This window comes from Pelodiscus sinensis, chromosome 30 (genome assembly GCF_052426305.1).
Source record: "Pelodiscus sinensis isolate ZL-2025 chromosome 30, ASM5242630v1, whole genome shotgun sequence".
In the NCBI taxonomy this organism is placed as follows: domain Eukaryota; kingdom Metazoa; phylum Chordata; order Testudines; family Trionychidae; genus Pelodiscus; species Pelodiscus sinensis.
In genome coordinates, this window is record NC_143081.1 from 6,296,463 (window position 1) to 6,322,024 (window position 25,562).

At 57.8% G+C, this 25,562-nt stretch overlaps 1 long non-coding RNA gene, 3 other non-coding genes and 2 pseudogenes across 5 annotated transcripts; 1 reads left to right on the forward strand and 5 right to left on the reverse strand.

The window, feature by feature from the left end:
* Positions 1-891: 891 nt before the first annotated feature.
* Positions 892-5,730, reverse strand: LOC149521062 (uncharacterized). Of its 2 annotated transcripts, none has more exons than XR_016348067.1 (4): positions 5,337-5,730; positions 4,208-5,247; positions 2,630-2,982; positions 892-2,215 (listed from the first exon to the last, which is right to left on the reverse strand). It is a non-coding gene; the product is annotated as an uncharacterized LOC149521062 (long non-coding RNA). The 2 variants fall into 2 exon arrangements; XR_016348066.1 differs by having other exon boundaries at positions 4,150-5,247.
* A 2,265-nt stretch (positions 5,731-7,995) lies between these two features.
* TRNAL-CAA (transfer RNA leucine (anticodon CAA)) lies at positions 7,996-8,104 on the forward strand. Its single transcript has 2 exons — positions 7,996-8,033; positions 8,059-8,104. It is a non-coding gene; the product is annotated as a tRNA-Leu (tRNA).
* Positions 8,105-8,292: 188 nt separating this feature from the next.
* On the reverse strand, positions 8,293-15,049 carry LOC149521063 (immunoglobulin heavy variable 4-61 pseudogene; annotated as a pseudogene).
* Positions 9,927-10,067, reverse strand: LOC142821420 (U4 spliceosomal RNA). Its single transcript, XR_012898195.2, has one exon. It is a non-coding gene; the product is annotated as a U4 spliceosomal RNA (small nuclear RNA).
* LOC149521064 (U1 spliceosomal RNA) lies at positions 12,718-12,881 on the reverse strand. Its single transcript, XR_016348129.1, has one exon. It is a non-coding gene; the product is annotated as a U1 spliceosomal RNA (small nuclear RNA).
* Positions 15,050-24,313: 9,264 nt separating the features above from the next.
* LOC149521065 (immunoglobulin heavy variable 1-2 pseudogene) lies at positions 24,314-25,130 on the reverse strand (annotated as a pseudogene).
* Between the last annotated feature and the right edge of the window lie 432 nt (positions 25,131-25,562).

The window sequence follows — 25,562 nt, forward strand, 5'->3', positions numbered from 1 at the left end:
TCGATCTATGTGCGGGCGGGGCGGGGCGGGGCGGGGCGGGGGTTCTTCTCTGGGCTAGTCGGTCCCTTTGGAGCAACAGCGCCACCTGCTGATCAACACGCGGCACTTTCACTACAGGAGATTTTACTGCATACGGGGGAGCGATTCCCGCGGCTTGTGCTCCTGCCTCTGACCTGGCCGGTCCCAGGGAGCCAGAGAGCTGTGGAGCTCTCCTGGGACTGAGCTGCGCTTGCTAGAGAGCCCCGCAACTCTGCGCATGGGCTCTGGAGGTTTCTCCCCTACAGGGAGCACTGGACATGCCGGACTCAGACCTGCCACTCCCAGCTTGGACCGCAGCATTCATGGATTGGGAGATGGGAGAGGGCAGGGATTGGGCCTTCAACAGGATGAGTGTGTGCTGGCGATTCAGGGGGCCGCCACAGATAAGGGCTTCAATGGGAGAGCGGGTACTGTGACTTCAGAAGGCTCTGCGGATTACGGATACAGCCTGGAGAAGTGCTGGAAACTCAGGGGGTTGCATCGGGTTCGGGGCTTCAGCCTGGGGGGCGCTGGGAATTCAGCATGGAAGGGGTTGGCAGGGATCAACTTTTCAGCCCCGCAGCAGGTGCCGGGATTTGGGGCTTCAGCACCGCAGCCTGAAATCTCCGCTCTGAGGAACCCTTCTTTGTGGTGCCCATGGAGAGGAATGACACAAACCTCTGACTCACCCACACACCCTGACCCCTCTATACCACACACAGTCTGCCGGGTCTCTTACTGGCTGCCTGTCGTTCTGCCTCTACACCCTGCCCCAGAGCGCCTCCTGCTGGCACCGCCTGCCGCGTTCACCTGAGTTTATCCCCCCCCCCCCCCACGATAATACATATCTGTAAATAGGGTGACCACCCGCCCCGTTTTTAACGGGACAGTCCTGTAGTTAAGTCACCTGAAAATGTCTTGACGGGCGAATTGTCCAGTATTTGCAGCTGGTGGACTCCCCCTGCTGGTCAGCTGGTGTCTCCTGCGGGTGGCTGGCAGGAGGATGCGATTATTGCAGGAATATGTCACTGGAGCCGATAGTGTTTTTAGGACAGAAACTGAGAGACTAGATCTGAGACCCCCTGGCCGGAGGCTGACACAACGGAACTGGGCTCCTGGCTTTAGCCGCCGCCCAGCCTGACTACCCCCGTTTTAATTCTGTGCCTCAGGAAGCGACTAAACCGAGGCAGGCAGGGCCCCCACCTGGAGCCGCCTTTTTAAAAGTGTCTCGACTTGAGCAACCAGAATTGGAACCAAATCTCCCTTGTGGCCCTGCTGGCGGTACGAAGGGAGCCTGGAAACCCAGAGTCAGCGAGACCTTTCTCGGGGCTGCCTCTGGCTGGAACCTACAGAGACCAATGCCCGGCTGTTCCGTTCAGCACCGCTCCTCCCCGCAAAGCCCTCCCCGAGTAGCGCCCTTTGTCTCGGGCTCGCTCTCCGCCCGCAGGCGCGTTCCAGGAGCCTGTGACTGGCAGGGCCCCTCGCTCGCGGCGGGCTTGGCTAAAAGGCGTCAGCAGCCAGGGCCCCTCCCCCGCTGGAGCTGTGGGTGAGCGCCGGGGGCAGGGTTCCGGGGGCGGGTCCGGTCCTTGGACAGACCCACATTTCCTGCCCCTTGCTCCAGCCACATCCCGCTTCTCCAGCGGCTGCGATGGCTCCAGTCCCCTCCAGCTGGAGCTGACTGTGTCCCAGGAACTGAGTCGTACTCTGGAAAGTGATTTAGGCACTTACGGCTCTAAACCCCTTTAACTGTCTCTGATTCTATGTCACTGGGGGTAATGACCCGGGTTCACACGGGCAACCACTGGCCCGGGTGAGTGAGGAATTAGCAGGAGCCCTGGGTTCTCTCGCTGGGGTTTTTGAAGGGCTGTAGCTGCGGTTTGTGCCACTGTGTCCCTAGCGCAGTAATACGTGGCGGTGTCATCGGCTCGCAGGCTGCCCAGCTGCACCCAGGCCGTGGTTATGGAGTTGTCCCTGGTCATGGTGACTCGTCCCTGGAAGGCCGGGGCGTAGCCAGTGCTACCGCTGTCAGGACAGATGTATCCCATCCACTCCAGGCCTTTCCCGGGAGCCTGCCGGACCCAGTGGATGCAATAGTCGGTAAATGTGTAGCCGGAGGTTTTACATGTCAGCTTCACAGACTCTCCAGGCTTCTTGATTTCTGCCCCAGACTGGGTCAGCTGGATCTGAGAGCTGGCACCTGTTAATCATAAAAACACAGTTAATTCCCGTCTGTCCCCACCTTCGCAGGTTTACCCAAGATCCTCTGTTCCTCTCCTCGCAGCAGAAGCCGATCAGCTTGTGCGTCAAAAGGAATTTACCTGCATTACCCTCCAGTGTTGTAGGGAGGTAGTTATCCCCATTTTGAAAGGGGGAAACTGAGGCAGGAAGATTTTTAGTGTGCTCTCTGAGTTTTTGGATACCCAGGTCCCATTACAAATGATGAACGTGGGTATTAAAATCTTTTTGACGGTTCAAAATCTCAATCTATGTGATTTCTTCAAGGCTAGAGAATTTACAATCCTGACCCGCACCGCTTTGGCCTAGCTTACAACCATCTTCCCTCCCCTTGCCCAGCTGTGCTGAGCTGATGCCGGTGCGTTCATCCACCTACCCGAGAGAGCTGCTAACAAGGAAAAGAGGCTCAGACGGAGCATGTTCAGCCTCAGTTCCGTGCCTGGGAACTAGCGACCCTTCCTCTGCCGGCAGCTGTTCAGGAAGAGCCGCTTCTTGGCCTTATCAGCCACTTTCCTTCTTCATTTGCATGTTGGCACCGCCTCGTCATTTGACTAAACCTCAGCGTCACCCGCCTGTACAAATAGCCGCCGGGAGAACTGAGCGGGGCGCGGTCCTGGCGGGCACTAAACACACGAATGAAATTCGGGTCCCGATCCCGGCAGACACTGAAGCACGTGGACATGGGTCTGAGCTCGGAGTTAACTGGGGGACTCAGCAGGAAGATTCCTCCTATTGTGAATGAAAATGTAACAGGCGAGATGAAGGAAACTGACAGAACAGAACCGAGGGCTCCCCCCGCCCGGGTGAAACGGGCCCGAGCGCTGCGGCTGCCAAACCCTTCGAGGGGCCCTGGGCGCTGCCCTTGTGCTGACGGGAAAAGGGGCGGAGCGGTCGGACCCTCCCTGGGACAATCCGGCGCTGGGGGTGGGAATTCCCGGAGCCTGTGCCCAGGGTCAGTCTGCGGGAAGAAACGACACTTTGCTGCCCCCTTGTGGCTCTGTCCCGTTGCTGCGCGCGAAGTATTTCGCTCTCCTACCAGTAGCCTAGAACCTTTTCTACGGTTACTCATTAGCGCAGCTGGCAGAGCATCAGGCTTTTACCCCGAGAGCCCAGGTGTCCGGACAGGTGGCTTTTAACGGTTCTTGTGCACTAGGAGCCCAATGAATCCTGGGTGTGCCAGGAGCGACACCCCCATTCCTAGATTGTGGGGGTATTGCCTGAAGGAAATTCCCTTTCTCCTGCAGGGAGGGGCCTTCGACCGCAGCCTGGAGGCTGAAATCCACAGGATCGGGCCTGGAAAGTGCAGTGTCCGGCTGGCAGGAAGCGCTGCGGAGCCGGGAGCTGAGGAAGCCAAGGGAAGGGAGGGGGAGTCCCGGGGACACAGCCGCTGTGGAGAAGCGATAAGGGCAGAGGGCCTGGGAGCCGCCTGCGGGTGAAAGGCTGCACCAGCCTGTCCAGGAGAGTCTGAGAACAGCTGGGCAGCCAATAGCGCTGGGTCAGGTCCCAGACATTCCATTCTAGGATGCGCGCCTCAGACTGCACCGCCAGAGGGCCAGGTGGGGGCTTCGTGGATCCCTGTTGCTCACAGCCAGCCCCACCCCACATCCAAAGCCACGAATAACAACAAAAGCTGGCGGGGAGCCCATGAAGTCCACCATCGCCCACCCAGCTCGGCCAAAGAGAGCGCCGGCTCATGCCCACTGGGACACAGCTTTGCCGGTCTCCTTTTCACCCAGAACCCCCCTCTTCTCCTGGGCTATAGTAGCCGTTCCCGGGATGCCATGAGACAGGCACAGCGTTCTGCCTCCCCGCACCCAGCCGCACCCCACAGGTCTTGGCAGCACAAAGGGTGGCGCTTTGCTAAGTCCAGTGAGTCGCGCTGTGGCGCTGACTTACTGCCCTGCCTCCCTCAGCTTCAGTTTCCTCCTTTGTCCCATCCCTGCCTCGCTTCTACCGTTGGCAGGTCACACAGGGGAGGCAGCAGGAAGCGCCGACTCCATCTGCCACCGACCAAGGGCACCAGAGGCCCAGCGACAGGCCTCCAACCCGACTCGACTCCTCTCCCTTCCCGAGGCTGACACCCAGCTGCATTCTGAGCTGACGTCACAACCCTCCGTCATAGGGGAGCTGAACTTTTCCCAGACACAGTATAGTAGCAGGAGATGCGCTTACCGGGGCACCAAGGGGAGCCACAGTACGACGGGGTGGGCTGGTTTCGGACCAGGGACTTTTGCGGGGAGAGCCTGACAGGTTTTTTAAAATTCTATTCGTGTTACTAAATCCCAGGGCGCTCAGATTGTGTCAGGCAAAACTGTTTCCTGCAAGGGCACCAGATCACTGAGTGTTTCGGTTGGACACGCTCGTCCTGTTCACTTTTTGTGAGATAAAGAGATAAGGACGCCCAGAGGCCAAATTTACACGGCGAGTGTTTAATCAGGAGTGAATTCGGTTCAGCGCCTGTGTGTAGACGCGTTTTCACGCTGGGGTGGGATGCGGGTGAACGTTTCTATTTGTCCATGAATTTTGACCCTGTGCTTGTCCCTTTAGTGCCATGTAGTGGAAATGGGTCGAGGTGTCTCCTGCTCCGAATCTTATATATTACAGCGTCATGAAGACCTGAAAGTTCAGGCTTCGCTTCCCTTTTTGTACCGGATCCTGCTTCGCTCTGTCACTGTGTGTCTCTCCGGGCGCAGTAATAGGTGGCGGTGTCTGCAGCTGTCAGCGAGCGGAGCTGCAGCGAGAACTGGTTCTTGGAGGTGTCCGGGGAGATGGTGACCCGGCTCTGGACCGATGGGCCGTAGTTCGTGTGCCAGGTGAAACCGCTGTAATATCCCCGCCGCAGCCACTCCAGCCCTGTCCCGGGAGGCTGCCGGACCCAGTTCCAGACACCGCCGTTGATGGAGTAACCGGAGACAGCGCAGCTCAGGGTGAGGGTCTCTCCGGGATTCGCCGTCCCCGGGCCAGACTGGGTCAGCTGCACCTGAGTGAGGACACCTAGGGAAGGAGAAAACGGATCTGAGTCTCGCCTGGAACTGGGACATCCCCCACAGCGGTGTCTCTCAGGGCCCCCATGAAACACTCACTCTACGGGGAGGCCAGTAGGAAGAGGCAGAAGAGCAGTGACGGTACCATGGGGACGGCTATGTGAGACACCCCCTAGCGGGCCGGGACTGGCAGGTCTATGTCTGTTGAGAGACTGAGGCTCCTAGGACCAGGGGCTGGTATTTAACACGAACCCCCGGGCAGGGATTTGCATGCGGGTTCCTCAGGGCGGGGATAAGAGATGGCAGCAGTAGAGCGCTCGGTACATGGCGATGTCCTGGTCAGACAGGGCTCACCCAACACCCCAGACACCTGCATTAGTCTAATAATTCCCCTGGGGCCTTGGGAGACTGGACGCAGGGTCAGTTCCTAAATCACCCTCTTGCTCCCTGTTGCCTTCAGGCCAACCCAACTCGGGATTCTGTGTGCACAATTCCCACTCGTGTGAGTGGGTGATGGGTGCCCAAATCCACTGGGCGGGTTGGTTAACTCTAGCCTTCTGAGTCTGGACCTCAATTTCCCCTTCTGACGCCTTGTTGAGGTTTTGGGGTTTTACGGTCTCCTGCACCCCCGTAGTGGCACGGGCAGACTCCACCAGCCAGTAGAATAGAGGGAGTTTATTGCGTCTCCAGGATACAGCACAGCACAGATGTCATCTGGTTCCAGGGCAGGCCTAGGATGCCTCAGCCCCCCTTGAGATGGGGGAGACTGGACCCCTAAATTCCAGCCCCTTTCCCTAGGCTGTCTCCTCCATGCTCCCAGACCGAAACTAACTCCCTCACTTTCAGCCCTGCCCCCAGCCAGGGCTCCACTCCCCTTCTTCCCATTGTTCCGCTCCCTCGGAGATCACTTGTCACACAGGTTTGAAGCCCCCTTGCATAATGACTCATCCCCTACCCTGCTGGGCCGTGCTGTGGAGGTCTCTCACAGCCCACTGCCCAGCATAGCAACCAGCAAGGTACCCACACTACGTCACACCCCTCTGTAAAATAGACTTGAGACTTTCCTGCCTCTCGTATGTATTGTCAGGGTAGAATCCTGACTTGGCTGTGAGTCGCTCTCAATCTCTGGTGACAAGGGGCAAAGGAAAACGGAGGCAGGGCGGTGACTGGAGGTCAAGCTGCCAGTGAAACTCAGTGAGAATCTGGCTCCTAAGTGCCACCCAACTCTTCTCAAAGCCTCAGCCCATTCACTGAGTGTGGTACACGGGACCCGGGGGCAGGGGTGTATGGCTATTGTGGAATTTCCAGAAATGGCTGCTATTTTGGAAGGGGATAAAAGGTTTTGGGATCCCCAGACCCACTGGATTTGGGTGCCCCTTGAGTAACTCATGTCATTTCCACAGTGTTGGAAAGAGAATTTGGAAATAAATCCAATGGTTTGAAACAGTCTATTAGTAGAGACACCCAGTAAAGATAAGTACACATCAATATTTATATGTTGTGTCTGTGTGATTGATACTTGTATACTTATAGCTATGAAATCCCCTCGCTCCTTAGGGAACGAGGCTTGGTTGCTTGTCGGATTGATTCCCCGTCTAATCTCAAGCGGACACTCTCATTTGCGTACAAAAGTGTCTTTGTAGGATTTAGGTTATATCTCCTGGTCTGCCCTTGAATCATCTTTCTTTCTTTCTTTCTTTCTTTCTTTCTTTCTTTCTTTCTTTCTTTCTTTCTTTCCACGAGTATGAGGCCATATGAGCAGTGTTAGGAGATCGAGAACTTTCCCTCCTCCCCTTTCCACCTCCCTTTGGCCGCCAGTGTCTCACTCCGCTTCCGATGGAGATGTGTGAAAGGCTCGCGAATGGAAAGAGAGGTGCCCCTTTAGCGCCACCTAGCGGAACGTGGTGTTTGTGTGGCGGGTCTCCTGCTTATCCAGACAGCTATATACAGCGTTAGAGGCTTGAATGTCTGTTCAGGCTTCGCTTCCCCTTTTTCTGCCAGGCCCTGCGTTGCTTTGTGCCACTGTGCCTCTGGCGCAGTAATAGGTGGCGGTGTCTGCAGCTGTCGGCGAGCGGAGCTGCAGCGAGAACTGGTTCTTGGAAGAGTCAAGGGAGTTGGTGACCCGGCTCTGGAAGGATGGGCTGTAGTCTGTGTTCCACTTGGAACTGCTGTAATATCCCGACACCAGCCACTCCAGCCCTGTCCCAGGGGGCTGCCGGATCCAGTTCCAACCGTAACCGCTGGTGATGGTGTAACCCGAGACAGCGCAGGTCAGGGTGAGGGTCTCTCCGGGCTTCACAGCGCCCGGCCCGGACTGGACCAGCTGGATTTGGGACCGGACACCTGCACAGACACGAACCGTTACAGTTAAATCCTCAGCTCGCTCCCTGGAGCTTTGATCATTCCCCGGATTTCCCCTCCCGACTCACAGGGCGAGAGGGCGAGTAACAGCAGCAGCGACACCGCGGGGTCCATCCTGGGAAACGGTGCAACGAGAAGGAGGAAAAACTGAAACTCAGGAGACAGAACAGCGCGATGCTGCGTCACACCCGCCTGGGTGCCCCCGTTCTACTGGCCCCGCCCAGGCCCATTTCCTTGCAGCTCACCACAAACCACCGCACCGCCGTAGGCAGGGTGATTGTGCGTGTCCATTGGCGGCGCTGTGTAATGGCTGGAAAGGGGGGGGGGGGCGCTAAGAGAAGTTTCACCTCGGCCTCCCTGAGCAACTCTAACATTGAAGAAAAGGGCCCCTGTCACTGTCAGGGTGGCCGAGTGGTCAAAGGCGCCAGACTCAAGACCTTATCCTTCCCACAAATGGGTGTTCTGGTCTCCGTAAGGGGACGTGGGTTCAAATCCCACCCCTGACACGACTTTAGTTTTCTATGTGAAGAAGCGACCTTATTTCATTGTCTTCTCTAAACATGTACTTAGGGCTTCCCTAACGAGTAGCAGCAATAGACGATGGAGTGACTTCAAATATCTTTAAATGTCGCCGTCTTAGTCTGTGCTACATAGCTGTGCTGCATGGTCCTGCATTTTGTTTCAGCTACAATCTTCAAATATCTTCTCCTTTTTGTACCAGCCCCGCTGCGCTCTGTGTCACTGTGTCCCTGGCGCAGTAGTAGGTGGCGGTGTCCGCAGCTGCGAGGGAGGCCAGCTGCAGGGAGAACTGGTTCTTGGCCGTGTCCGCAAAGATGCTGGTCCGGCTTTGCAGAGACGCGGCAAACCACTTTCTCCCGTCATAGGGGTATATCCGAGCTACCCACTCCAGCCCCTTCCCGGGGGGCTGCCGGACCCAGTTCCATAGGTAGCTGCTGCTAGTGAGAGAGACCCCGGTCACATTGCAGCTCAGGGTGAGGGTCTCTCCGGGCTTCACGGCGCCTGGGCCGGACTCGACCAGCTGCACCTGGGAGAGGACACCTCGGAAAAGGGAAAAACAAAACATGGAAACAATTAGCCAGTCAGTGAATCCCTGGACCCGTCCCCAGTTCCCCAGTTTTCTAACCCACACTCACAGCCGGGGGCGGAGAACAGGGCCAGGAAAAGCAACAGCGATTTCATTTTCCTTTAAGGCAATGAAGGGAACTCCCCAGCGGGCAGGGCCGGGCAGGTCTGTGTCTGGGCGGAGACTGAGGCTCCTAGAACCAGGGGCTGGTATTTAACAAGAACCCCCGGGCAGGGATTTGCATGCGGGTTCCCCAGAGCGGGTATAAGAGACAGCGCGGGCTGAGCGCTCAGTACGTGGCGATGCCCCCTCGGCATTTCCCCTTTACCTCCCGGAGAGGCCGGGCGCTCATCTCAGTGCACAGGGAATGGCAGGAGGGGGCTGTGCGAGGCAGTTCGGGGGGGCCAGGGGACCCGTGGACTCTCTTGCCAGGGATTTCCATGCGGGTTTTCCTAGCGGGGATACACTAGCAGGGGGAGGGACCCTGTGCAGGGAGCGCTGTCTGATGGAGGGGAGCGTCCTCCGCACCCCACCCCACATCTGAGCGGGAAGCCCCTGGAAACCGGCGGGTGTCTCTCTCCAGGTTCACGGGCCGCTCCAAAATGTGCCGCAACCTGCCATGGACACAGACAGTGCCCAGGGGATGCCCAGAGGCGGGAGTCTCTCCCGGGAGGGGCAAATGGGGAAGGAACCGCAGCTGCAGGGAGAAGTTTATTTCCGATACTGAAAACCCGCTTTATCGGGGGGGGGGGGGGGTGGCTGTGCCTCGTGGAGCAGAGACGCGTAGGACTGGACTGGACCCGGAGGGGGGGGGGAGGGGCACCTATTGCAGCGCCCTGCGCTCCTGGAGTGTTCCCGAGATTATCGAGTGTTCCCGGGGCTGCGGTTGCAGGGCAGAGCCACTAGGGGGAAATGGCCCCTGAGTTCTGGGGTTTTTCTCTCATGGGAAGTCAGAGCTGGGTCATGTCGAGGAGGGGGCGGGGTGATATTGGGAAACACTTGGGAAAATAACCTCAGATTGGTTCCGCAGACTCGGCTCCTTTCTCTTCACTGACCGTTTGGAACCTGGTCTGAGAGGGAGGGTCGCAGGGGGGAAGCAGCTGAAAGAGACCACGGGGCTGCCCAATAGCAGGACATGAGCCCTAGGACGCTCTGGTTTACTTAAAATAAAGTCAGGTGATATAACCAATAAGCAACATTATTACAATCACTACTTTTTTCTTTTGTTGAACAAAGCTGTCCAGCCTCAGCAGAGACCACCAAAAATTGCCGATACCGACTGTATTTCAAGTCGTCACGGCGGGGTATTGGGAAAAGTTTTCAATTAGCAATAATTGCGCCTCGGATTAACCTCATCAGCTACAATATTGCCACTGCGCAAAGATAATTTAACAATCCCCGGCGCGGTGACCCCGGGCCGGCCACGGGCTCCCAGCTTAGGGCGAGGCCCGGTACCGTGGCGGGAAGCCGGGTACGAAGTGCCCCAGCACCGCGGCCTCCGGAGCCCGGCAGCCCAGCCAGACCCAGCGGGCTTGCGGGGTTCAGCGCTTCTGTGCCGCTCAGAACCCTCCGCTGGCCGCAGAGGCCTCTGGGAGCGCGAGGAAATGTCACAGTGACGTCACCAGGCGGGAGGGGTGGGGGCGGGAGAGGCTGTTTTGTCTCATTGCAGCTGAAATGCTTGGAAATCACACCACCACGTGGGGGCTGCTGGGTGATTCCCGCCAGATTTTCCCGGCAGTTCGACATGGACGGAAATCTGCCCCCACTGCGCGTGCGCAGAACAGTCGCCTCTGGGGCATCAATGCCTTGTGCTCAGCCTGGCACAGGACATGGGAGCTGAAAATCGCAGGCCGCTGGGCCACTCCGCAGCCGCCCGGAGACTGACAGCGCGTGCGGATCGGCCCCTGCAGTGGGGGAGGGGAAACACTCCCTAGAGGGGGGCCCCATTTACACACAGCAGCTGTCCCCAGGGATCGCTGCCCCAGCGCCGCGCAGGACATTGCTCCGCCTGCCCGTGGGAAGCCATCGCGCAGGGGCTGGACGCTTCCGAGGGGAGGCGCCCGGGCGGTGACAAACGCAGCAGGGGCCGATCCTCATCGTGTGACTGTGGGGAAGCCCCCAGGACAACGCGTCACCCCGAGAGGCAGCGACACAGCCCCGGACACTGACCGGGCAGCGCTTCGTCCGCCTGAGTCCCCGCCCGCCCGCATCTCGGCGCGTCCCCTCCCCGCGGGATTGACACTGACAGCAGCGGCCCCGGGATGCTCCTCCGGGACGTGACTCCCAGGCGGGGACACTGCGATGGGTCCCGATCCACTGTCGGAACCGTCCCTGGCCGCCCCTTCCGGCGGAAACGCGCGGGGATGGCAGCGCACTGGGAGCGGGTCTCACGCCAAGGGCAGCACCGACCCCATCGGACTCCGACAGCCAGTTAGCAGCGCTGCGCCGCCAGTTCCCCTCGGACCCGCATCTGACCAACGCCCCTTTTCCATTCCCAGCGCACCTGGGCAGCGGGTGACCGAGGGAGCGTTCTCGGGAATGGTGTTTATAGGGAGGCGATGCAGCATTTGTGAGTTGTGGGGGGTGCGCAGAATGCACGAGCCCGTTTGTCTCTGCGAGTATCTGGGAGGAAATAAATGAATAGACACCAAACCTCCATCGGTCTCGGCATTCCCTGGAATGTGACCCTGCTCCGCCAGCACCGCCCAGCACAGAATCCGAACACAACTGCAGCTCCAAACCAGGCCACGCTGAGTGTCCCGCTCCCAACCGGTCGGGCAGTGCTAGTGAATTATAAAATACAGACTCCTTGGCAGAGACCCACAGTCCATTTCCCGCAAGTGTCTCTGCATTGGAAATGACTAGAGAGAGAACAGCCCCAAAGGGGTGTGTGACCGGGTGGGGTCATTTATGCGGGGATGCCCTGTTCACACCTGTGCACCATTGAACTGTTTACTCCACCGGCTCCCCAGAGGGACTTTAGAAGTCGGAGAGTTCGGGTTAGTGGCAGCTGAACAGAGTCAGGGACATTCGCGTGACAGGCTAGGAAAGAGATAAGGTCACTTCTGCAACATTAGCAACCAGGGTCGCCGATTTCCTACTTGCCGTGTGTGTGCTGGGAAGAATGTGCAGCAGCATCTGTCCCCCTCCCCGCCCGCACACAGAGCCGGAGGGAGCGACACGGGCTGGGCGTTGGGAGGGGCCACGGGGCGAGAGGACGTAAATAGTCTGTGCTGGAGAGGAAATAAAACCCGTATTTGCATAGCGCGCGCGGCATGCAAAGCAGGGGCCGGTTCGTTCGCTCTTTAGTGCCCAGAGATGTGATGGAGAAACCAGAGACTCTCTGGGAAACGAGCCACAGGTGCCCTGAACCGGCAGATTCCTAAGCGCGTGTCCTTGCAATGACAGGGGGACATGGACATGCGGTTACTTCTCCGCAAAGGAAGCAAAGGCGGTGCCCGGAGCGGGATTTGAACCCACGGCTGAGTTCGGAGACCAGAACACCCATGAGGAGACAGAGAGGCCCAGGAGTGGGCCGCTTTGTTAGCTCACTCCCCGCCCTGACAGCGGCCCGGGCAGTTTCTTTCTACCTTCGTTTTCCTAAATGTTTGCGTTACTCGGGGGTGGCCAACATCCAAGCTAGGCCCAGAGCTGAGTGGGGGTGGGTAGCTTGCAGCTTGGACCACAACTTCCCAGAGGGTCGGAGTACCACGCGGTTTCGGTCAGACCATTGTCCTACCCACAAGAGAGATACTAAGGAACAGAAACAAGCAACGAGCCCAACCCAGCAGGGAAATAAACTGATGATGCTTTACAGGGATGATAAACTGAATCTCGAGGGCAAGTTTCAAAGCGGAGAAAACACAACCCCCAGCATCAGACACTGCCCCGCTTTACAGATTCTGACAGGGTTAGCTTTTGGGGAAATCTCTTTCACAGTATTTATCTGCATGTGGGCAGAATAGATAAGAATCATTTCTCTCGATTTAATCCTATAGTCTCGAAACAAAATGATCTTTCTTTCAACAACAATACCAGGGGAAAGCGCGCACGCAGTCCCCCACTACCACAAATTGTGCAGTCGAGTTTCCGCTACTTGAGGAAATCGCGGAGGTCAACGCACCCGCAGTGCAATGGATGGGTCTCACCCTGGGAAAACCACCTTCCTGAACGTGGTATTTCCCCTGCCAGGTAAGTATAAACTCTTGTCTCAGAGCCCCCGCCAAGCCTCAAGTGCCCCGAACTCTCACCTCACGGTGGCTCCCACTTCCACCTCCAAACAACCCCGCCGGCACCGCTTCCCTCTGCTGCCAGCTGCCCCGCCCCTGTCCCCAGACCCTACCCAGAGCCCCGCTTGCAAATTAGGTCCCCGCTCCTCATCCCGCTCCCACTCCCACCGTGCTCCGCTCGCGCACACATCTGCATACGTGCACACGCGGCTCCGCCCCTCCGGATGGGCCACGCCCCTGACTGCCCTTGGTCCACACTCTCCAGTCCAGCCAGACCCGGCTCTTCAGCTGCTCAGCGCCCGATAGACAGAGCCCAGGACCCTCTCTCAAGTGCTGCCCGGGGGGGCGGGGGGTTAAGGGAAAGTAGCAGGGCGGGGGACAAAGGGGCACAGCAGGAGAGGATGCACCTGGCCACACGCCCCGCGCTCACTGTCACCGGCGGGGAAGCCACGTGGCTGCAGGTTTCCCGCCGGTGTGGTCCTGTCCCCTCCCCGGAACGAACCACTAGAGGAGCAGATGGAGCCGGGGGCGTGTTGCTCTGCTGCTCCCGCCGCGGCCAGTGAGTGGTGTTTGAAAGACGGAACCAATCGATGCAGTTGCCCCTTTGGAAATATAAATATTCACAAGTTGGGGCGGGTCTCAGCTCTGCAGCTCCGGCTCATGAGCAGGGAGGGGGCTGTACTGGGGGTGGGGCTCACAGGGTCCCTGAGGACGGGGACACCCCTGGCTCTGGCAGGAGGCTGGGAATGAATCCCCGGTCCAGCACGGACCCGCCCCACTGTCCTGTGCAGGGACAGAAAGAAACACTGTCCGGCAGGTGCAACCAGAGGGAGACGGGGCCCCTAGCTCCTGGCTTCGCTCTCTGGGATCCCTTTAGCTTCACTGAGAGGAACCGTTTGCAGATGCTGCAGCGCTTGGCCAGGCAATGGAGTCAGGACATGAAAGAGTTAATCCTCAACATCAGAGTGTTGTATCCTGCCTGGCCTTCGCTCAGTGCGCCCAGGGCAGGGCTGTTCTGCGCGTGTCTCTGCTGCCCCCGTGCGGCAGATGCGGGAAGTTCTGCAGCTCTGGTGTGTGTACGGGCAGCCGCAGGGTTCGTGTCACTGTGTCTCTCGCACAGTGTGACAATTGCTTCGGGAGGGGCCAGCTCAGTGTAAGGCCCGTGAGATCGTCCTGCTTAGAAACCGCTTCCCCTTTTTGTGCCGGGCCAGCAGCGCGCTGTGTCACTGTGTCTCCGGTGCAGTAATAGGTGGCGGTGTCTGCAGCTGTCAGCGAGCGGATCTCCAGCGAGAGCTGGTTCTTGGCGGTGTCTCCAGAGATAGTGACTCGGCCTTGGAGAGACCGGGCGTAACGTGCGCTCCTATCATATGGATGCACATGCCCCATCCACTCCAGCCCTTTCCCGGGGGGCTGCCGAATCCAGTTCCAGGGGTAATATTGAGTAGAGATGGAGAACCCGGAGACAGCACAGCTCAGGGTGAGGGTCTCTCCGGGCTTCACCGCCCCCGGGCCGGACTGGACCAGCTGCACCTGAGCGAGGACACCTGGGGAAAAGGAAAGAAAGCAGGGAACAAATTAGCCAGTCATTGAATCTCTGGCCCTGTCCCCAATTCTCTAAAACACTCACAGCTGGGAGCCGAGAACAATGAAAGGAAAAGCCACAGAAACGTCATTCTCTTTTTCATGCAATGAGCGGAACTCCGCAGCGGGCAGGGCCGGGCAGGTCTGTGTCTGGCAGACACTGAGGCTCCTAGAACCAGGGGTTGGTATTTAACCAGGCAGTTCCGGGGCAGGGATTTGCATGCGGGTTTCACTCGCAGAGTATAAACAGAGCAGAGCCCTAGGCAGGGAGCGCAGTGTGGTGGGAAACAGAGTCACACTCCTCTGCGTTTCCCAGCATGTGACCCAGACGGAATTCGGGTTCATTGGAGCCCTTCAAGGGGACAGTTTTTCTGAGTCCCATGTGGCTACGCTGATGGGAGTTTGAATCCCACCTTCCAGCTGCACCTGCTCAATACAGCGGAGATATTCCGGGACCTCTCATGAGATTCACCCGGTATTGTCTGCTGGAGACGGACTGTGCTGTCGCAGCTCCCATTGGCCGGGAACAACGACCCTTCCTGCAGGTTTCCCGACATTTTTTAATAGGCAAAGTGCCTCGTGTTTATCCTGCCCCTGCTGGTCAGTCGCAGTCAGTGCAGCCGCAGCAGCCGCCTGTGTGTGTCTGGCAGGTGACTGCAGCAGGCGGTGGCCAGCAGGTGGCGCTCTCAGGCAGAGTGGTGAGGCCGATAGAAGAAGAGGACGGGGTAGCCTGTGTGCGATAGCGGGGTCCGGCTGTGGGGGTGAGTCAGTGGTTTGTCACCCCTCCCCGAGGGCACCGTATCGCAGGGTTTCTCAAGGGGGGGGGCAGCCCTTTCTGTCTGCAGGACTGAAGCCCGATCCCTGACAACCCCTGGTGCTGCCACCCCCTGAATTCCCAGCACACACTACGCTGAAGAAACGATCTCGGCCCTCCCATCCTCGAAGCTGTGAGTGGTGGGGCTCATGCTGCGAGTCCTGCATCCCCACTGCTCCCTTTGGGCAGAAGTCTGCAGAGCCCATGGCCAGAGTTCTGGGGCTCTCTAGCCAGCACAAGGCAGTCCCCAGGAGAGCTCCACAGCCCTTCCTCTCCCTGCCCCCGGCGGGGTCACAGGCAAGAGCCCCAGCCACAAAACTCCGTCCTCTGCTGCTGGCGCCGGTGCAGGGGCTTGAAGCTTCCCCTCAGCTCTCAGTCCCCTTTGCTCACACAGCCGGTGAGAGTGGCCACTCGATGTTCAGTCGGGAGAGCCTCAGGCTGGGTTTCCCATCCCTCACTCCCTCTTTCTTTCTTTCTTTCTTTCTTTCTTTCTTTCTTTCTTTCTTTCTTTCTTTCTTTCTTTCTCCCACACACCCTATCTATCTATCTATCTATCTATCTATCTATCTATCTATCTATCTATCTATCCTCATATACCTCATCTCTCCCTCTCTCTCTCTCGCTCTCCCCACCCCCACTGCCGAGGTCAGTGTCAATGGTACAAACGAGTCGCCAGTTACATCAGTGAGACATTCCTAGGCCATGACAATCTGGACAACGAGAATGGGAAGAACCTGTCCCAGGACAGCTCGGGAAATGGCGGGTCGGGGCTGTGCTGTGGGGCGGGTTTGGACCCCGGTTCCTCAGGCTGGGGAGAAGCGCTGCGGGGCGGGATAAAAGTCCCGCGTGACGCTCAATGGCTGGAGAGGCCCCGGGGGCGGCCCGTTTACAAAAGGATACACTGCACCCCTTCCGAATGGCTAGTCGGTGCCGGAGAACGTCACTTCTAGTCCCAGCCCTCGCGCAGGACTCGGCCTTCCGGCTTCCTTGCTACTGGCTCCGCCGTCCACTGCCTGCGGAGGGAGACAGAGGGAGATTTAAAGCAGAAAGGGGAGGCCCTGAGGTCACAGCGCGAGGGTGGATGCACCGGCCCCTTCTTGCTCCGGTAAATGCACCCAGGCACCTGCGCTCCCGGAGCGGAACTATGGGAAGAAGGGGAGTGGAGCCCTGGCCGGGGGCAGGGCTGGAAGAGAGTTAGTTTCCGTCTGGCAGCATGGAGGAGACAGTCTAGGGAAAGGAGCTGGAATTTAGGGGCCCAGACTCCCCCATCTCAAGGGGGGGCTGAGGCATCCTAGGCCTGTCCTGTAACCAGATGACATCTGTGCTGTGCTGTATCCTGGAGAAGCAATAAACTCCCTCTATTATACTGGCTGGTGGAGTCTGTCCCTGTCATTACGGGGGTGCAGGAAACGGAAAACCCCAACGCGCTGTCACACCTGCCAAACGGAGGCGACAGGAGCGTAACTTCTCATTGCTTCCCAATCTGCAGAGGTTGCGCTCTCAGGGCGCTGATACCCCCTGGGAATCACGAGGCTCTGGCTCTCCTGTCCCAGCACAGTTCAGGCTCTTCTGTTTCCCAGAAGGACAGTGGAAAAGGTGAGCGGAGGCCACAGAAATGCACCAGCGGGAGTTGAACCCAGATGAAATCATACCACTTTCAAAACCGTATTTATAGAATACGGTGCCCAGGGGTCTCTCTCTGACTTTTTCCAGCCCGCTCCACTGGTCTCTGCCTCTAGGTCCCACAACCGGCCTCGAGGCCAGCCCGAGTCAGTGAGGCGGGGCCACAGCGGGGCTGTTTATCCTTGTGCAAAGAATTTCGCATTGTGTGTTGTGGGCCGCGAGCTGAGCCTCCCCCCTCACAGCAGCTGGAAGGCGCCTTGACTGATGGGTCTGCTCGGAAATCCCGGCCCTGACCCAACTCTCCAGCTGTCGCTGACTGCGCTGTGGGCGGGACCGGGGCCGTGTCTGCGCGGGGCCCAGCCCGCAGCGGGAGGTGAAGCTGCCCGGGGGTTGCGGGGCTCCAGGCCCAGGGCAGAGGTTCCAGTCACGGAAGGTCCCGTGTCAAGGTTCCAAGAGCGTCTAGCACCGACCCCAGGAGCCTGTTGGGGGGGGGGAGGCGAAGGTGGAAACAGAAACCGCGCGCTGCCCCTTCACTCCCACCTGGTAAAAATGCGGCGCGTGCTGCGCTCTCCCTGGACATGTAAATTAGAGGCTGAGAGAGGCCCGAGAATCCAGTGAGAATTTTCCCCTTTTTGGCAGGGTCCCCGCTGCGCTCTGTGTCTCGGTGTCCCTCCGGGAGCAGCAACAGGGGGGCGGTGCCCACAGCTGTCAGCGAGCGGAGCTGCAGGGAGACCTGGTTCTTGGGAGGGGGAAGCGGAGACGGTGACCCGGCTCTGGAAGGAGGAGCTGTTCTCTGTGAGCCGGGTGGAACCGCCCTGATATCCCGGTCCCAGTCCCAGCAGCCCTGTCCCGGGAGCTGCCGCCCCTCAAGGCAGAGGGCTGAGAGCGACAGTGAAAGGGGTTTGCTGGTCCCAGCCTCTCTCTGAACTCGGTTTCGTTTCCATGCACGGAGCTTGGGCGCCCCCAGCGCCAAACGGCTTCGCTCATCGCTGCAGGGAGAGGTTTGTGTCTGGGCTCAGACCGGCTTCTCCTCGCTGTGTCTCTCGCACAGTAATAGCGGGCGGTGTCCTCCGGCTTCAGGCCGGTCATTTGCAGGTGCAGCAGGTTGTTGGGGTTGTCCCTGGAGATGGTGAATCGACCTTTGACTGAGTCAGCATAGTAGGTAGAGGTGACTTGAATTTGGGCAACCCACTCCAGCCCCTTCCCGGGAGCCTGTCGGACCCAGCTCATGTAGTAGCTGCTGAAGGTGAAGCCGGAGGCTTTGCAGGAGAGGCGCAGAGAGTCTCCGGGCTTCTTCACATCCCCTCCGGACTCCACCAGCTCCTGGGACCGGGCACCTGGGAACACAGACCGGGTGTTAATAGAGAAATTAAAGCAGCGATAACACGCTATTATCCCGACTCTTCCCGTTAATCAGAGGAATAAAATACCTCGCAAAGCGGCTACGGCGAAAAGCAAAAGGAGAAACTTTTTCATGTTTCTGCTGTTCAAGGACCTTCAAGGGGACTGGCTGCTCCCTGCCCAGACCCAGGGGGCTGCGGATGGTCTCTGCGGGTGCAGCCTGGGCAGAGGCAGGGGCAGATTTAAACAGGACGCTGACTCCCTCATTTGCATACCCCCTCCCTCATAAGAGACACGCTCCTTCCTTGGTGACTGTGAGGGATGTTTCCTGGCCTTACAGAGCGGGACTCGGACGGGCCCTCGGGAAGGGCGCGCAGCGCCTGGGAGGCGGATCCGGAAGATACTTTTCCCCAAGGGAGAAGCGAAGGAATCGCCCATCCCCCCACCTCCTTCCCCTGACCTGACACAATGATACAAACCCGTCATGTGCAATTCAGGCGATGCCTAATTTAGGGCGGGGATTTCACAGGAGCCCCAGAGACACATCGGGCCCTGTCTCAGTGGGAACCCTTCGTGCCCCCGACCCCTCTCCTCCCCTGCGTCCCTCTGCGCATTAGCCTCTCTCTGAGCGATTGGCCCCGCCCTATTTTACAGCCCTTAGCCACGTGACTGTCCCCATTGATCTGGGTGCCCGCGCTGGGCTGAGTGACGTCATCAATGGCCGAGGTGCGGGGTCTTTTATCTCCAGGGTGACAGCGTGAAATTGTGGAACCTTATTGCGGGCGGCCCGGGAGGTCTCAGCTCCGCCCCCTGACACCAGCTGAGCTGGGGGAAAACAATCCCGAGTCCCTTTGTCAAGCCCCAGCTTGGGGGAGCCAAAGTGCCCGACCTTGGTGGGGAGGGTGACTCTGAACGGGATTCGCCCCGGATTGAGGTTCCGGGAGGGGGCGATGGATCCCTGCACCCAAGGCGAGACATTGCCCGGCAAGGGATAGGTTAGCACAGGTGGGAGGTTTGTGTTACATTCACCCAGGTGCCGGGTCCCCTGCCCGAGCCCGGAGCCTGTTTCTCTACTGCCCCCTCGCGGCTGCCGTGGGAAGAGCGATTCCAGAGCCTGGGATTTTGCGTCTCTGTCAAATGAGATGAGTAAATTGAAGAGGCAACATCTCTCATTTCTGGACTGATTCCATTGTGATACGAAACAAAATTGGAATCTGGGTTCAGTTTCGGTAGGCAGCTTCCTCTTCGTCTAATGTCAGGGTTTGGTTGTGCCAGGAAAACTGGATGTGCCTGGAATGTGATTGTTTTCCAAAAGATGGAAAGGAAGGGGGCAGAGAGAGGGGAGATGCGACACCCACAGTCACCACTGGGGGCAGTGAGTGCAGGGGACAAATCCTGCAGTGTCAGGGAGAGGCCAGCAGGGGGAAGAGCTCAGCATTTTGCCTGCCACTAGCCCAGGTAAGTGGCCCCTCTGCCCCAAGCTCCTCCCCCAGCCCTTGGTCCCAGTGCTGGAGAGTGAGAGAAAGACCACCAGTCCTACAGCTGTGCCTTCCCGCCCCCAGCACCACCTGGCCAGGCATCACCGCCATGGCCTGCAGCACCCTTGGGCATCCCCTTCACCAGCAGCTCTGGGTTGCAGCATCTAGCCACAGCTAGTCATCCTGTGTGCTCACCCCCCCCCTCCCCTGGGAGTGCTGATGGGGAAGGTGTGCTTGAGCCCTCTTTCCCCCCACTCCTGGGTCAGGACTGGGGAGCACCAGCAGGGGAGGCCTGCATGGCCCTCTCCTTTGCCAACTCCCCCAGACCAGGCCTGGGGAGCTCCAGTGAGAAAGGGCTGTGTGACCCCCTCAGACTTCTCTGCCCTTGGCTGGCTCCACCCCCAATCCCTCCAATTCTGGGCCTCTGCCCGAACTCCTGGCCCTGGGATGGCCCCTCAATCATTGGGCTACTCTAGCTCCAGGGAGCACAATAAGGATGTAAAAGACGAGTGGACAAGTCTACTATCGAATAAACCTTTGCTTCCTGGATAGTATTTTGACTAGTTGATATAAGATAGAGTCGGCAAAGGGGGAAAGGGTACAGCAGCATGGCCACTTTGAAACCCGCGTGGATCAGCTGTGGGCAGCTGCCCCTTTGAAATGCTGCCTGTGTGCCTTTCAAAGGGGCAGCCTTGGAGCCCAGGCATTTCTCGGAAATGGGGAGGCTCCCCATGGCATTTCCCTGGGGACTCCCGAGCTGACCCCAGGCTCCTAGCGGCATGACGTGGAGACTGAGCTCACCAGGGACCGTGAGTCCCACTGGGGACTCCTGTGCATTTAAGAGCAGGTACCTGCATGCAGCTATGGAGTCAATGGGACTTCCCGCTTCCCCCTCCCCTCTTTGAAATGTACAAGAGCCCCCAGCAGGGCCTCACAGTCCCCCGCTGATCCTGGGCTCCATGCTACAGGGCATGCCGCTAGGAGCAGGGGCTCTTGTACATTTCAAAGAAGGAATGCGGAAGTGCCTATGGATAGTTGATTAACTGCATTTTAACTTCCCTAGAGCAGCAGGAGACCTGCGTGCCCCTCCCCCCAGGTTGGACCAGGGTAACGCTGGATAAGTTTTCTGGTTCCATATAAACTACATTTGCCTAGTTTGTGTATGAGGCTGCCAGGTGAGGTTGTGTGCGAGGCGTTACAACTATCCAGATACATCCACTCTACCCCCCCACATCCACTGGGCCAGTGACCCTCCCAGAGCAGGCAGCCAGTTTGGCTTCGCCCGATTTATTTCTGGTGACTCCACACTGGCTGCTCTTTGTAACCCTGCTGCCCGCTAGGTCGGGGTGGGAAAACACCAGCCCTAGGACTGAATCTGGTCTGCCAGGGCCAGCCCTTGAGGGCTCCCACCCTGCTGTATTTACCTCTTCCTCTGCTTGTGCTGGTACGGAGGAGCACAGCTCCCTTTGGCTGCGGATCACCATTCCTGACCAATGGGAGCAGGGCTCACCCGCGCCTGTGGGGGTGCAGGTAAATAGAGCGGCAGTGGCCCACAGGAGCTAACCCTGCTGAACTGACCCCATTGCATTGCGCTCCCTTGCGCGAGGTGCTCACAAGTGGTTGTTGAGTAATTTGTTCCAAGATTATCCCAGGTACAGAAGTTAGGCTGCCTGGTCTAAAATCCCCTGAGTCCTCTCTGTTTCCTTTCACCGGGTTGTTTATTTTGGGAGACTGCAGGAGCTGGAGTCCAGATCTCTAGAGCCACCTGGAAAGTCCCAGCAATGGGGTAACCAAGGCCTAAGAGAGAACCCAGAGATTTCACTCCCTAGAGAAAGATCATTTTCTTAGAATATAACTGTGTCACTCTAGCGTGTCTCGCAGTGAGTCTCCCGCCCTGGAGATGGTGAACCGCCCTTTCACTGCCTCAGCATGGCTGGGGCCCGACCCATCATAGTAAATAAACATGACCCAGTCCAGGCCCTTCCCGGGAGCCTGCCGGATCCAGTTCATATTGTAGCTGCTGAAGGTGCAGCCGGAGGCTTTGCAGGAGAGGCGCAGAAAGTCTCCAGCCTTCTTCATATTCCCTCCGGTCTCCACCAGCACGTGGAACCAATCACGTGCGAATACAGCCAGGTTATAAATATATTGGTATCAACACAAGGGGAATTTAATTTTTTCCATCTCAGCCGTTATTGTCAAGAAGAAAACACCTTCCAAAGCCATAAAGCAAAAAAATCATTGTCCCTGGTGCTGTATTGGCTGGTCACTGCACAGACCCAGGGGGCTGCAGATTGTCCCTATGGGCGCAGCCTGCGCAGAGGGAGAAACAGATTTAAGCATGGTCCTGACTTCCTCATTTACATACCCCTCCTTATAAGAGACATGCACTTTGCTCCTGCCAGGGATATGACTGACTCGCTCTAGGGTTCCGGGTTCTGGGTGCAGGAGTCGGACCTGTCCAGCCTGGGTGTATGCGCAGCGCTGGGCACAGGGTGCAGGGATCCTCCTGAGAACTCGATCCTCTAGGGCCACAGTCAGTAACCAGGAGATTGGGATCTTCTGGTAGATCTTGGAGCATCTCACAGGGGATCCTGACTGGTTTGGCCAAGAGGTCATCAAGAGCAGCAATTCAGCTGCCCCTTCACCCTCTGCTGCACATCTCCTGCCCTTTGCCTTGCAGTTGCTTCCCCCTCCAGAGTCTCCTGCTTGCTGTACAGGGCAGGGGACGGAGAGCAGAGGGTGCCAACGTCAGGGTGCCCACCTCCCACCCTGTATTCTGTCTCCACAGAATGGAAGGGGGCACAACAGGGTTTGGGACGGAGTTTATTGGCTGCTTTTCAGAGTGGTTCAGGGCCAGGGGTGAGTCTGCCTTAGTCCCACTGCACCACCATCCAGAGCCACCTGTGGTAAGCAGAGTCCAGCTGGAGCCAGCTGGGAAACCCTGCCCCAGTCATGAGTCCCCTCCTACTTCAACTCCCTACCCCTGGCTTAGCTCAGAGCTCACCTCACACTCTTAGTCCCTTAGTCCAAGATGAGCTCTTATGCCCCAACCCTCTGCCCCTGTCTGATGAAATGGAGGGAGAATGGGGGAAGGATGGAGTGAGCAAGGGTGGGGCCCCGGAGAAGGGGCACAAAGGAGACCCGGCAGGGGTATTTGGGTTGCATTTAAATTCAGCAAGTGATCTTGTGCTTTACAAGGTTGGAGACCGCTGGCTTGAGGGGCATGAGCCCTACAGCGACTGTGCTCCTCATACAGGGACTTCTCAGGTGAGAAAGAAAGAAAGAAAGAAAGAAAGAAAGAAAAAGAAAATCCCTTTCATTGTGGTGACACCCCGGAAACCATCACAGTCCGGGGCTGGGCATTCGCCTGGGTGCTGTAGATCTCCCTGCCAGTCCATTCTCTAGTTAGGTGGGAGAGGAGGGCTGAGGCCGGGCGGTGAGTTCGAGGTTGTAGGTTCCATAGGAAGCCTGGCGATCTAAGAAGGAGCCTCAGCCCCTTGTGTGACTCGAGCCTCCAGGGCACCGACAGCGCCAGGGCTGCCCCGGGGCCGGTCTCTGTCTCTGAAAGCGTAACGTAGGGCGGGGTCCGCCGCTCTCAGGCTGAGCTGTTTGTGGATCCGCTGCCCCCTTGTGGCGAGCAGAGAAAGGCGGATTCCGCAGCCCGGGTTTTGGTCTGACCACCAGCAGGTTTCGTGTCACTGTGTCTCGCACAGTAATAGCGGGCGGTGTCCTCGGGCTTCAGGCCGGTCAGTTGCAGGTGCAGCAGGTTGTTGGGGTTGTCCCTGGAGATGGCGACTCGCCCTTTCAGGGAGTCTGCATAGTGTGTGCTGTTCCCATCCATGGAAATAGTGGAGAACCACTCCAGCCTCTTCCCAGGAACCTGCCGGAACCAGCTTATCCAGTAGTTGCTCCTGAAGGTGAAGCCGGCGGCTTTGCAGGAGAGGCGCAGAGAGTCTCCGGGCTTCTTCACATCCCCTCCGGACTCCACCAGCTGCACCTGGCACCGGGCACCTGCAAATAAAGGGATGTTAAAAGAACCGGTATAAAACCAGCGAGAATTGCCTGGGGTTCTGGCTCTGCCAGTTGATAAGGGACACAAAATACCTTCCAAAGCCGCTACAATGAAAACAGTCCCGACCCAAATCTCATTGTCCCTGGTCTTACTTTGAAGTAAGAATAAGACCCTCCGGAAAAGGGCGCTTTTTCCGGAGGATCGGGGCCAGTCTAGACGCTCTTTTCCGGCTTTTTTAAAAGCCGGAAAAAAGCGGCGGCCATGTTTATTTAAATGCCGCGGGGGATATTTAAATCCCCCGCGGATTTCCCTACGACGACTCTTGAAATTGACATGCCCCTTACGGAAGAGGGGCCAGTGTAGACGTAGCCCAGGGGTCACCACATCCCAGCAAGTACCCCCACTACGTCACAGGCCCAAGTGAGTTGGGGCCGATGACGTTTGGGGAGATATTGTCTCGGACTCTTTACCTGGGAAACACTCCCGGGACTGGTGCCACAGGACGACTCCTTGATTTGAAAGGCTCCAGTGCTGGCAGGACGCCTGGGTTCTCTCACTGGGGTTTGTGAAGGGCTGTAGCTGCGGATTGTGTCACTGTGTCCCGAGCGCAGTAATACGTGGCGGTGTCATCTGCTCGCAGGCTGCCCAGCTGCAGCCAGGCCGTGGTTATGGAGTTGTCCCTAGTGAGGGTGAATCGCCCGTGGAAGGCCGGAGCGTAGTCAGTGGCACCACTGCCAGGATAGATCCGTCCGATCCACTCCAGGCCCTTCCCGGGAGCCCGCCGTGCCCAGTTAATGTAATTGCTGCTAAAGGAGTAGCCGGAGGTTTTACATGTGAGCTTCACGGACTCTCCGGGCTTCTTGATTTCGGCCCCAGACTGGGTCAGCTGGATCTGGGAGCTGGCACCTGTCAATAAAAAACGCAATAAAAATGCCGTTAATTCCATTATATTCCTCCTCTTCCCAGCCTTATCCGAGTCCTTGTCTTGCCCTATGCAGGGCAGTCTCTGATCGGCCTTTTTGTAAGAACGACTCTGTCCAAACCATATTCCTATTCAGTGGGAAAGTGAAGTTACACCCTTTTGCAAAGGAAACTGGGGCATGAACTGGGCTGGAGGGTTTTCTGTGTACAGGATTCCTGGCACAAAATAATGAAAATTTGGCATTAAAATAGACGACTGGGCTTTGAAATTGCATCCTACGCGATGTTCTCAGAGCTGGGATTTAGAATCCAGAGTTCCTGACCCATCTCCTACGTCTTCCCTTCAAACCGTCTTTCCTCTCCCAGCCCAGCTGTGCCCAGCAGACACCTGCATCCACCCCCTCACCTGAGACAGCCGCCAGAACGAAACAGATCCCCAGACCGATCATTGTCATTCTCCTCTCCCACCCCGTGTGCTGAAAGCAGGAAAACCGCCTCCTGTTGACTAGGCCCCTTGGCTGTTCTTTATCAGGCACTTTTCCTACTTCATTTGCATGTGGGTGTGACTACATCGTTTGACTAGACCTCGCCTTTGTCCGCCTGTTCAAATAAATGGCCTCAGAGTTTGGAGGGACTCAGCCAGGCAGGACGACATCAGTGGAATTTGGGCCCCGATCTAGGACAACACTGAAGCTACTTTGACCTCAGCTGGGCATCCGTGTGAGCTAAGGGACAAGTGGTGAAGCTGAATGTTGAGGTGCCCAGTGTCGGGCTCTCACAATGTCACTCTCAATGGGTGTGAAACTGACATAACACCGAATCCAGGAATGTGCATCCAGGAACACACGGGTACTCTCCAATGGGGAAATCTGCCTGGGAGC